At 39.5% G+C, this 12,370-nt stretch overlaps 1 long non-coding RNA gene across 1 annotated transcript; it reads right to left on the reverse strand.

The window, feature by feature from the left end:
• Positions 1-2,354: 2,354 nt before the first annotated feature.
• On the reverse strand, positions 2,355-3,119 carry LOC111612210. Its single transcript, XR_002754474.1, has 3 exons — positions 3,018-3,119; positions 2,721-2,785; positions 2,355-2,613 (listed from the first exon to the last, which is right to left on the reverse strand). It is a non-coding gene; the product is annotated as an uncharacterized LOC111612210 (long non-coding RNA).
• Between the last annotated feature and the right edge of the window lie 9,251 nt (positions 3,120-12,370).

Consider the following 12,370-nt stretch of genomic DNA (forward strand, 5'->3'; position numbering starts at 1 on the left):
TTCAAACGTTTCCTTAAATTGTGGAATTAGTCACAATTTATTCCTCAACAATTAATTGACTCTAGAAAGCTAGTATTGTTAGCATCTTAGCTTGCTAACTGTGGGTGGAGCGATCATTCAGTTTGGGGGAGAAGGACCACGCTGCAGCAAACAGAAAGGGGCGGGGACGGACCACTGTCAGTCTCATACCTTACATGGAAATGTGACTATTTCATTCCGGAAATGAAGGGGGCGCTAGTGACACTATTTCCTGTACCGACCGTGTTATAATAATTATACTAATAATAACGTATTTTATTTGCCAACGCCTTTTAAAACACCCAAGAAGACTTTCAACATTAAAAATACAAATTAAATAGTAAAGAAATGGCTACAAAACGTGATATGTCACGTGGTATGTCTGTCACGTGGTAAGTCACTTTTTTATTTTCAAATCTGTATTAAATCTTTATTTAAAATGATATTAGTAACAAACAATCTAGAATAAGCAACAATAAGGAAACATTATGGAGATGTATTTATCTATCCTTACACCCAATCTATCTCAAACAAAAGTAATAAAACACGAATCAAATCAATATTTTGGAGACAAATGTACATTACATTAAGAGCACATTTATCCATCCATTAATTATCATGAATTATCCCTATAGTTGGGTCATGAGGGCTGCTGACCCTGGACATATCGCCTATTCATGTTATTAGTTGAAAATGGTCTCAAAACAACAACATTGTTGGTTTTTACCACATGGGATAGTTTATCGTCTGACAATACATTCAAAGTGTTTAATCAGTTTTTGTTTTGTTGTGTTTTTTCTTCAGGCGGTGCTGCATCTGTGGGTCATGATTGTTCTTCTAACTTACACACCGGAAATGCACGGCAGCCCTGACGGAAGATAGAAGGCAACCGGAAATTTCTAGATTTTTCTGTGGCCTGCAATGTAAGGAAGCTGCTGGAAAATGGGCCCTGGGACCCGACTCTCCCTGTTTTGCACACACAATGCTACGAACTGAAGGCATTTGCTCGCTTTTCTTGTTGGTTCCTTGGGCTGATGGCCGAGAGCTGCAGTGAGTTTTAACGTGAATACAGAGTGGTTATACTGTGTTGGTTTTGTTGTCCACGTTAAACTTTCCGTCCGCTGTACTCTTAAGAGATTATATGCAACACTATGTAAAAACAAAGGATTTTAATAAATATGCAAGAGGAGAAAACGTTGCGTTATTTCTTGGTGGTCCCTAAATTCACCCAAACCAATCGTTCTGGTTGCAGTGCTTTTGCAAAAGCATTCAGTCATTTTCACATTTTGTCTTGTTACAATTGCAAACCTTTTTTTTTTTTTTTTTTTTGCATTTTACTGGAATTTTATGTAACAGATAAATGCAAAGCAGCACTTAAATGTGAAGTGGACGTATGAAAATGTCAGCATTTCAGATGGTTGGGAAACAAATACATCATCATCATCAAATGTTAACTGTTTGGTTTATCGTTTAGGAAAACTGAAAAAAAAGACTAAAATCAAAAAGATTCATGTACTGCATGGCTTTATGGCTTTTCTTTTTGTTTCATAACTCGGCATGGTGACTTAAAGGTTTGTAGCTTCTGTCTTGGTTCTTTGTTGACCACTGTGTAGCGGTCAACAAAGAACCAGACTTAATCATTTTTTGTTTTGTTTTTTTCGGGTTTTTTTCATATTTCTCAGTCGTTGCAAAAATATTTCAGCCAAACTCTTATTGTAATAGATTATTTTGCCGGTAATGTCCGTCTCATGTCTTCATGCCGGGCAGCTGGACGGTGTTGCTGGTGAAAGCCGTCCTGACTGGCGCCGTCTCTCTCTGCTCACTCCTCCTGTTTGTCACTCTGGTTCACAGCAACTGAAGAAGCAGCAGGCCGTAAAAAAAAAACCTTCCACAGTCTCGGCTCAAACTGGAGGAAAGGTTTTCATAAGTCAGAGTCAGAGCTGTGAAGCTTCAAAGGCCATCGGTGTTGGCTACTTGGAGTTGACCGACTTGATCCACCAACTGGTTCAGCTTCCAGTTCTTCCAGTTTGTTTCACTGGTTATGAGTCCATGAGGAAAAAGAGCGTTCTCTGGGTAACATTTCTACCCAACCCTTCAGTGAATCAGTTGAAGCTAAGGGTCGAAGGTCAACATCAGGAAACGTCTTCAGTGTGACTGGCTTGTGTTTGTTTTTAAGATGTGAATTGTGTATTTATGTAACTACAAATGAATTCACACTAAAAAAACATTTCTTTTAAACCTGTTCTCCAGTTTGTGCTTTGATCAGTTATGAAGTTCTATTAAAAATGTGGGCGTTCCTTTAATATATAACGTTTCCAGAAATGATTATGGTTAAAAATAAAAAGACTCCAGAAATAACAGATTGAAAGAAGAACATTTTATTCAACTCAAGAGTTACAGCACTGATGAATTTTGTGTTATGGAGCATTAATAATGAAAACAACAACAAATAGAAAACAAATCTGCCTTCTAACTATTTATTCTGACGTTTTGTTTTGGCTCTTGAATAATCAGAATCTCGTCTCCAGCCAGGCACCAGAAACCTCGCTGTCCGCTTCTCGAGTCATTGATGTTTTGATTGACAGGAGAGTCGAGCTGAGGAAACAGAAGAACAAATTTGAGAAACGCCGAGTCCAACGCACGTCATTAAATGCTGAAACTTTTCTGAGATGTCTCAGCAGCTTCAGTTTCTGCTCACCTACCTGTTACATCCAGAGTAATGGTGCCAGGTGAGGTCCATCTCCCCAGCGGTCAGTCTGCCTCAAACCTGTCACAACGGGGGGGAATTTAATGAGAATTGTTTACTGCACTGTATGTATAAAAGTGTTTCAGCGTTGCTCACTGTAAATAAACATTTTCCACGTTAAAATTTGTTTATTTTTTTGCTTATATGATCTAACAGGAAGGAAAACCAAGGTTTCAATTCTTGAATAATTAAGAAAATAATCTCAACTATAGAATGGCTGAAAAGTTAAGGTTGTAAAAAATGTATTTAGTACCAGCAGATGGTGTGTAAACCTGGGGCCACTGGATCGTCTGCCTTTTTTGGCAGGCAGAGTATTTTCGTTTTAGTCCTCAGTCCTCTCTGTCTTCTCTCGCCTGATTGGTCCAGTGTTGCTGGTTGAATCATCACATGATCAGACACACATTCCTTAATCTCTGTCTAAATCACGGATTATTGGAAGAGACTTTCTGATCAAAGTCATCATCATGTCCTCACCTTTCCCACAAGCTGTTACAACCAGTAGATCAGCAGGTGGAGCAGGTCTTCTTCTGCTTTAATTGTTGGTCAACTCCAGTCATCACATGAGTTCACAGAGAAATGAAATAAAGAGAGAAGATAAAGTTAAGGAGGAAAATATGCATGAACAGCAGACAGCTTCTAACTTTCAGCTCAGCTCTCTGCAGCTATATTTGAAATGATTAGTCATGTTGCGTAGGTAGAAATGTTCTTACTTTTTTTTTCAACTGGGTTCTCTTATCTTCCTCCACCTGACTGGTGGTGCTGAAGGTGGAGGATTCCAGGCGGAGGAGATCCAACCTGGGATGATCAGACATTATTGATCTGCAGAATCTGAATCTAACAGATGACTGAATCAGACTTTCTGATCAAGTCATAATCATGACCTCACCATTTATAAAATCTACTAGAACCAGTAGATCAGCAGGTCCTCTGCTCTATTCCTGATCCTCCTTCCATCAACACAAGCTCTGCTGTTATGAAAGGACTCAGTAAAAAAACACACACACACAAAACAAAAGTGTCAGTGAGGAGAAAGTACAGCAGGAAATAGGAAATAGATTTGAATATTGACCTCGACGTTCTGTGTGTTGAACATTTTTTGTTGTGTAAAAGTAAATGTTCTTACTTTTTTTGTCAACTGGGTTCTCTTATCTTCCTCCACCTGACTGGTGGTGTTGAAGGTGGAGGATTACAGGTGGCGCTGGTCTTCTGCTTTAATTGTTGGTCAACTCATGTCATGTGACATGAGTCGATGTAGAAATGAAATCCAGAGAAAAGACAACAGGGTTAACAAATAGAATATATGTGGACAGAAGGAAGAACAATTTTGAAATTTGAGCTCAATTTCATCCACATTTAAAATAAAAATAAGTTTTCTTACTTTTTTTGTCAACTGGGTTCTCTTATCTTCCTCCACCTGACTGGTGGTGCTGAAGGTGGAGGATTACAGGCGGAGGAGATCCAACCTGGGATGATCAGAGAATCAGAAATCTGAGAAGTCTGAACTTGGGTCGGGTATTTTTTTAATGTCTATTCTTCTTTTGTGATTTTTCTGTGTTGTAACACATGAACATGCTATTGGCCATATAAACTATTTGTTTCATGAGATTAATAGTTTATCTACATAAAACTTTACTCCACATGCTCTCCATTTCCTTTCCTCTGATCCTGTTCTCTAGTGTCTCTCTGAATAAAAGCTCATAATTAAATCCTTCAATCATAAATTATGTCTATGTTCTCCTTTGTCATCTAATTTCTTATTGTCCTGATGCTTTAATTTGGTTTCTGATACAACGTATTGTCAGGCAAGCATTCCTTACTTAATGTAAATTTTAACTCTATGTGGTTGAGCACTTTGTAAATTACTAATAACTTCTATTTCTATTTTTATTTAGTAAAGCTGATGGTCCCCACCACCAGCAGGAGGCAAGCAGTATCATGTGAATGTGGAAAAACTTACAAGCAGTGTGAAAAACAAGGGGTCCAGAAGGACAGGAACCACATGGACGACGACGAAAGGATCCAGCGATGAGCAGCTAAAACCTGAAAGATTAAAACCTTGGAGAGTGGATTAGTGGAGGAACAGAATAGAATAATTTACTATATCGGAGAGCACCGCGTGGGGAAGAACCGCTATTTCACCCTGAAACATGGGGAAGATGAGAGGAAGACACAAAGACGAAGAAAACTCCGGTGCAAGGCGCTACCTAAGGCTTCCTGAGTCCTGCCAGAATCCTCAACATCCAAAATGCTACATCTAGCAGCGGGATAAAGAAAAGCCCCGGTGCAAGGCGCTACCTAAGGCTTCCACAGGCTTGCTAGAAATCCATTGGCTTTAATAAAACAAAAAAAAAAAAAACAGAGAAATGATGATATGTCCTAATGTGACTTCCCACATAGGTCCTCAGTTTTTACGGATCCCAATCTAATCAGAGTCACTTGAAACGTAGCGAGGTCTAAACCACACGTGTCTGGAACTCGCTCTTGCTGTAGTTCCACCAGATGTTGAAGGTGTCGGTTCCTCTTCTATGTCCTTTTCAGTCTCCATCCGGAAACGGAAGTCAGAGGATGACAAAGTTGGATTTTCACGGTGTGTTGATGGTGAAGGACTGAAAACGCGGGGTGACAAAACGGGATCTTCACAGTGCGTCGATGGTGAGGGACTGACGTCAGGGGATGAGAGAAAAAGATCCTCTTGCATCGTCCCTCGTGAGGGACTGAGGACAGGGGATGACAAAACAGGACGTTTACGTGGCATTTTACAAGAGGGACTGAGGACAGGGGATGACAGACCAGGATCCTCACACGCTGTCCTTGGTGAGGGACTGAGGACAGGGGATAACAGAATAGGATCTTCATTATACTACTGTGCCGTCTTGGCTGGGAGCTCCTCTTCAGCAACAGTGTCTCTAGTCCTCTTGGCTGGGGGCTCCTCTTCAGCAACACTGTCCCTGGTCCTCTTGGAGGGGTGCACATCTTCAGTTTGATTCTCCCTGGTCTTCTTGGCAGAGGGCTCCTGTCTAGCATCATCACTATTCCTGGTCCTCTTGGCTGGGAGTTTCACTTCAGTAACACTGTCCCTGGTCTTCTTGGCAGGGAGCTCCTTTTCAGCAAGAGTGTCCTTACTCCTCTTGGCTGGGGGCTCCTCTTCAGCAACAGTGTCCCTGGTCCTCTTTCCTGGGGGCTGCTCTTCAGCATCACTGTCCTTTGTCCTCTTTCCGTTTATGCCAGTCACAGATGTCGCATGAGTCACGTCCTCTTTCGAACCTACCCGATCGCTAGGCTTGGATGGTGTGTCATCCTCCTTCGCATCAACCACCTTCTTTGGAATTCTAATGGCGCGGCAAAAAGTCACTAAATTTCTCCAACCTGCCAGAGGTTGTGGCGAGGCACTGATAGGAATGGAGTCCTCTGGACGCAAAATGGGCTCTTCCGGTTTGTCAAAGCTGGAAGGAAGCGCTGTACCAGAACTAAGCTTTAATGGTGGGTTGTCCTCCTTCGCAGCATCCACCTTCTGTGTAATGCTCCTGGCGCGGCCAGAAGTCAAAGAAGCCCCGTCCTCTTCCAAACCTACCTGATGGTGTTGCGAGGTACCAATAGGTCTGGAGTTCTCTGGACGCAAAATGGGCTCTTCCTGTTTGTCAAGTCCAGACGTGAATTCAAGTGAAGTAGAAGGAGCCGTGTCTTCTTCAGGCTTCTCAGCTACCCCAATGTCTTTTATGTATTTGAAATTTGGGGGAAGAATCTCAAGAATCTCAGAGCGCAGCGACGCAGCACTGCCACGGTCCACAGCGGAGTTCAGCTGATCAAGCTTCGAATAGAAAAGTTTCAATGACTGTTCAAGCACTCCTATGCCCCACAGGAATTTAATGTTTGGTGCAAGGACCTGGACAACCCGAAGTCTGGAATTTAAGTCATCCTGGTCTTCATTATTAGCCTCGTCTTCACTGGAGCTGGTAGTAGAGCTACCGCTGGAGCTAGTAGTAGAGCTACCACTGGAGCTAGTAGTAGAGCTACCACTGGAGCTAGTAGTAGAGCTACCACTGGAGCTGATAGTACAGGCATTACCTACCTCATCTTCACTGGAGGTGGTAGTAGAGCTACCGCTATAGCTGATAGCACTGCTACCACTGGAGCTGATAGTACAGGCATTACCTACCTCATCTTCACTGGAGGTGGTAGTAGAGCTACCACTGGAGCTGGTAGCACAGTCCACAGACTGCGGAGCTGAACTACACCTCAACCCCTCTCCGTAGTCTTCAGAAACCATGTCGGTTTCATTTGACCACACCTTACCGTGTTCCTTACCATTGTCTGGAAGTCCCTCCAACTTTGGGGATCCATCTGCTGGAAGCGCCATGGTCTGAGCTGCAAAGGAAAAAACAAAGCAAAGAAAGCTATAATTCAGGATCTAGACCTTCACAAAAGTCCAAAGCAATGTTTTGAGGGAACTAAAATACCAACAATACAATAACCCAGGTTTGTGAATGTGTTTGTTTTTCTTGAATATATTTAATTAACAATATTATTGCTATGCCATTGTATTTGATTATACAATAAAGACGGGAATTAAGAGATAAAACAAATATAGCTTATCTTTAGTCACAAAAAAACAGCAAAAAATACAATTTTACATAAAAACCAGAACACACTCTAAAACTCAATGATCAAACATGTATGGAGCATCGCCACTCAGACAAACAAACTTGCAGCTTCATCTTGGTACCAATCAATCATTAAAGACAACAAATCAAATTTAGACTTATTGGCAATTCATCCCTAACCATAAACTATTAAACATTTGGAAACATAAATTAAAGAGCTATACACTGTGTTTAGAATGTCTTAATAGCTACTGAAACACCTGTAATCTTAGACTGTGCCATAAGTGTGAATGAAATAAGACTGCAACAAGTTACTCAGTTTACCTTTATATAACAACCCATCCTCACAAATCTTTGATGCTCAGGTACATTTGATCATTCTTAACAATAGCCAGGGATAAGATAGTGATCCATTCATAATTATTACACTTAAATCACTGCTTACACAACTTTAATACTTTAAAAGTATCAAAGTTTAGAAATATATGTTTCCAATTGCATTTGTAAATTACCAAAATGTTAATTCTAGTTAATCAAACTAAATTCCGTTGAGCTCCACAATTTTTCACAATCACAAAGACAGCAAGTCTGACACCCCATCAGTACTACCTTCATACTCCCACATATAGCCAACAGCAGAAATGTAAACTTGTAAAATTAATTCAGTTTAAAGACTGGGGATCTAAATAAACAGGCCGACATAAGTGGCCTTTCCTCCGTTTCCAGGGGCTCCCTCCTACAAAAATAAAACTGTTTATTTGGTTTAGAAATCCATATCCACTGTTAAAATGGCCATTATATTTTGTCTGGAGATAAGCCAGACAAAATCATTAAAATAATAATCTGCATCCCTTATGTGTGCATGATGCCTCAAAGTCTTATTGTCTATACACGATTCATTGCCTACTAATGTTCTATCATTAACAAACACAAACACACACTTATAATGCTTATTACTGGGGCAACAGTGGTAGGAGTTTGCCCTGCAATGGTCCGCCTCTGTCGTTGTGTCCTTGAGCAAGACACTTCTCCCACCTTTAGCTGGAGTTTATTGCTGGCACGATATAACATCTGTGGCTACAATCCATTAGCTTAATATCATCAGTGTGTGAACGTGTGCATGAATGGAAATTTTATGCAAAGCGTCTTCGAGTGTCCTAATAAACCGCTAGTCTGATGTGATTACCATGGAAACCAAGTATGTTTGTCAGGGCATTTTTCAAAAAAACAAAAGTAAAGGCCAAGAATTGGACAGAAATCTTATTGTTTGTTTTTTTTTTTCAAACCAGCATAACAATTTTTCTCAAACACTAGTGTTCATATCCCAGATATTTATCCACAAATGTCAATACGCTAACACATAAGTCACAAAACAATTTAAATTAACTCACAAATTTGTTTCAGCCCACAAATGCAAGAGACCTATTAAAGCTATATGCTTTAAAGAAGTCGTCAAAATTTCAAAGAATTGGACACCAAAGTCATCAAACCTGATACTCTTAGATTAAATATCATCATTTTTGTTTTTTTTCAAATCAATTCATGTTTCCTGGCTATGCTAAAAATAATAACAATAATAAAAAACAGATCAACATGTCCCTTTCTTGAAAAAATAATGAAATTAAACAATTAAAGTATAGACTATTATAAAGGTAAATACTATTTTTTTGAATGTGTTTTAAAAATAATGTTAAATATTTAACGTATTTCACTTAGCGTATCCATGGAAACTGAATGTTTATCATGGCATTTTTCAAAAAATAACGGTCAAAACCTAATGTTAAATATTTAACTTATTTCACTTAGCGTATCCATGGAAACTGAGTGTTTATCATGGCATTTTTCAAAAAATAACGGTCAAAACCCATGCTAATTTTCCAGAAATTTGACGTCAATTTAACTAATTTGACTATAATTAAGTAAAATACATATATTTATTAAATCACTACACCACAGTTTAACATTCCTGACATTTCCAGCGAAATCCAGTTAAGAAAAAGCCTCATTAGTTAAGAACGATCTATGCTAGCAAAGAATGCTACTAGTCTTTTTTTTCTACAGCAGTCAGTATTTCTTTAAAACACACAAACACACACAAAATAAACTAAACAAGTCACTAATGTCTTAGTAATAACTTGCTTTCGTTTATTAAAAAATAAAAGAGCGATTTTAACCTTCCAGCTGGTCACCCTGTTGGTGCTTCTCCTGGCCAGGAACCGTCTTTCGCAGGTTTCTTATCCACGGGCTTCTTCAGCAAGTGCGTATTTCAGCAAGCGCTTCTTTAACAAGTTTTGCACAGCAGACTTTTCAACAAGCTCAAACCTTCCGAGGCTGTAAAGGCTCCTTCAGGCGTCTCTCTCAAAAGTCCCGTCGCAAAGGGGAAAGAACTCAGAAGGTCAGCGTCATTTATAGGCTTGAGGACGCTAACGTCGTTTCCATGACATTCATTGACGAACGCACGCACTGGTGCGTCAGAGAAATCGGACTACAAATAATGCAGGAAATGCAAGTATCGCGTTGTCTTGTTCATCACTCCGTATGCTGCCACCTACTGGCCAACCAGTCTAAGTTCACAATGACATTTTTAAAACTTACACGACTGATGTGACATTATATTTCTGCTTTCATTATTAACTATGTCAGTTTCGGACCTTCAAATGGGGAAAACTTCTCTCTGTCGTAAAGCATGGTTTGGAAGAAAAATTCAAAATTCAATTCAAAAATACTTTATTGATCCAAAACAGGGGTCACCAACACGGTGCCCATGGGAACCCGGTTGCTAACGTAGTCAGTCGAGAACGGCGGTGACGTCAAAATGCTAAGAGATATATTAATAGTAGCGCCATTCTATAGCGGGCTGCACAGTGGCTCAGTCCGTAAGGTTGTTGCCTTGCAGTCGGAAGGTTGTGGGTTCACTTCCCAGAACTACTGCAGGAGTTTGCATGTTCTCCCTGTGCATGTGTGGGTTTCCTCCGGGTTTCCTCCCACATTCCAAAAACATGACAACAAGGTAAGAAATTGGTCACTCCAAATTGTCCCTAGGTGTGAGTGTGTTCCCCTTAGATAGAAATGGATGAATGGAATACAAAAAATTTTTTGAAATATTTTTTTTAGGATTGTACATTTATGTTAATCGCCATATAGAGACCTAATAAATTCAGATGCTTTGACTCGCCAGTAAGCGCTTTGCTCTCCTCCCACAGAGCCTCCTTCCCACTTTTTTGCCAGGTGACTGTTGAGGAGTTTGTCCATGGACAAACAGCAAATAGGAGCTTTGTTGGGGGGTTTTCTACGGCAAAATTAATAACGAATCAAAAGTTATTCAGTTCTTTTTGCTTCATTTGAACAATATGCACAATTTGATTAATCGTTTTTTTCCCATTGTGAAACCAAATTTTTTTTTAGCTAAGGCTAGGCTAACAGACATTAAGGGTGTGAGAAGCTTCTTACCACAAGAAGGATCGATCAGCGATTAGTGCGTCGTTAAGCGCATCATTCAAGAGCGCATTAGTACGCGCCTGGTGTGCAGCGCCAGCAAACAGCGAGGTGTGAACCGGAAGGAAAACATGATGTCTACCAGGTGAGGGCAAGTACACCTAAGTACACCTCGCTGCAGCAAACAGAAAGGGGCGGGGACGGACCACTGTCAGTCTCATACCTTATTTGGAAATGGGACTATTTCATTCCGGAAATGAAGGGGGCGCTAGTGACACTATTTCCTGTACCGACCTTGTTGTAATAATTATACTAATAATAACGTATTTTATTTGCCAACGCCTTTTAAAACACCCAAGAAGACTTTCAACATTAAAAATACAAATTAAATAGTAAAGAAATGGCTACAAAACATATGTCACGTGGTATGTCTGTCACGTGGTAAGTCACTTTTTTATTTTCAAATCTTTATTAAATCTTTATTTAAAATTATATTAGTAACAAACAATCTAGAACAAGCAACAATAAGGAAACATTATGGAGATGTATTTATCTATCCTTACACCCAATCTATCTCAAACAAAAGTAATAAAACATGAATCAAATCAATATTTTGGAGACAAATGTACATGACATTAAGAGCACATTTATCCATCCATTAATTATCATGAATTATCCATTTGGTTGTGGTATGAGGGCTGCTGACCCTGGACATATCGCCTGTCCATCGCAGATTAAGAAAACAGATATAAACAAATGAAGTTCAAATAATATATTTTGATGTTGTGAATGGTCCTCTTAAAATAAATAAGTTACAATCTAAACTATAATAGCCTCTGGCTTATAAAATAAGAACTAGATGGAAAAGAGGTTTGGTCTGTAAAACATTTAGTCAACAATTTTGGCCAACTTAGTACGTCCATTCACAGCGCACTTTTGTTGCTTATTTGCCAAATATTTTTCTTATTATTCACATTATGAATATAATTTACAAACAAACCAAAGGACTTCTGAACTTCTAACAAGTGCCATTCCGAAAACTAGAATATTTTTGGTTGCAGGTGACCTGGCTCAACTATTATCATTGTTTACCATAATGTCTCATTGGAAACTTTTGCTATAAGGACTCCAGTTCAACCAGTAAACTGATTGGTGTCCCACTATTCCATTTAGAAATTCCATATCAATTCTACCAATTGCAATCGATTCATAAAATAAAGACCTTAAATATCCAATTGTTGCAAAACCCAAAGAGATTAATTTAAAATTTTAAATGCAGCTTCAACCTGGAAAGACTCACACAGAAAGTAGGTTTTAGAAAGTTTATTTGACAAGAAATAATCTTTGGCGCTCGGACCCCGGCAGTAGACGCTGCCCTGGTAACTGCCAGAGAGAATGATCTTTTTTCTATATGAAAACCTTTTTGAATAAAGTCACTGGTTACATAAATTAAACCAGTGTGTAAATTCTAACTATAAATGTCTTCATCTCAACTGCTCAGCCAATCACCTGATCATGTGTCTCCATCCCAGCCTAACGGCGCCGGGCTCATCTCTCTTCATAAAGTCAG

This window comes from Xiphophorus maculatus, chromosome 19 (genome assembly GCF_002775205.1).
Source record: "Xiphophorus maculatus strain JP 163 A chromosome 19, X_maculatus-5.0-male, whole genome shotgun sequence".
NCBI classification, from domain to species: Eukaryota; Metazoa; Chordata; class Actinopteri; order Cyprinodontiformes; family Poeciliidae; genus Xiphophorus; species Xiphophorus maculatus.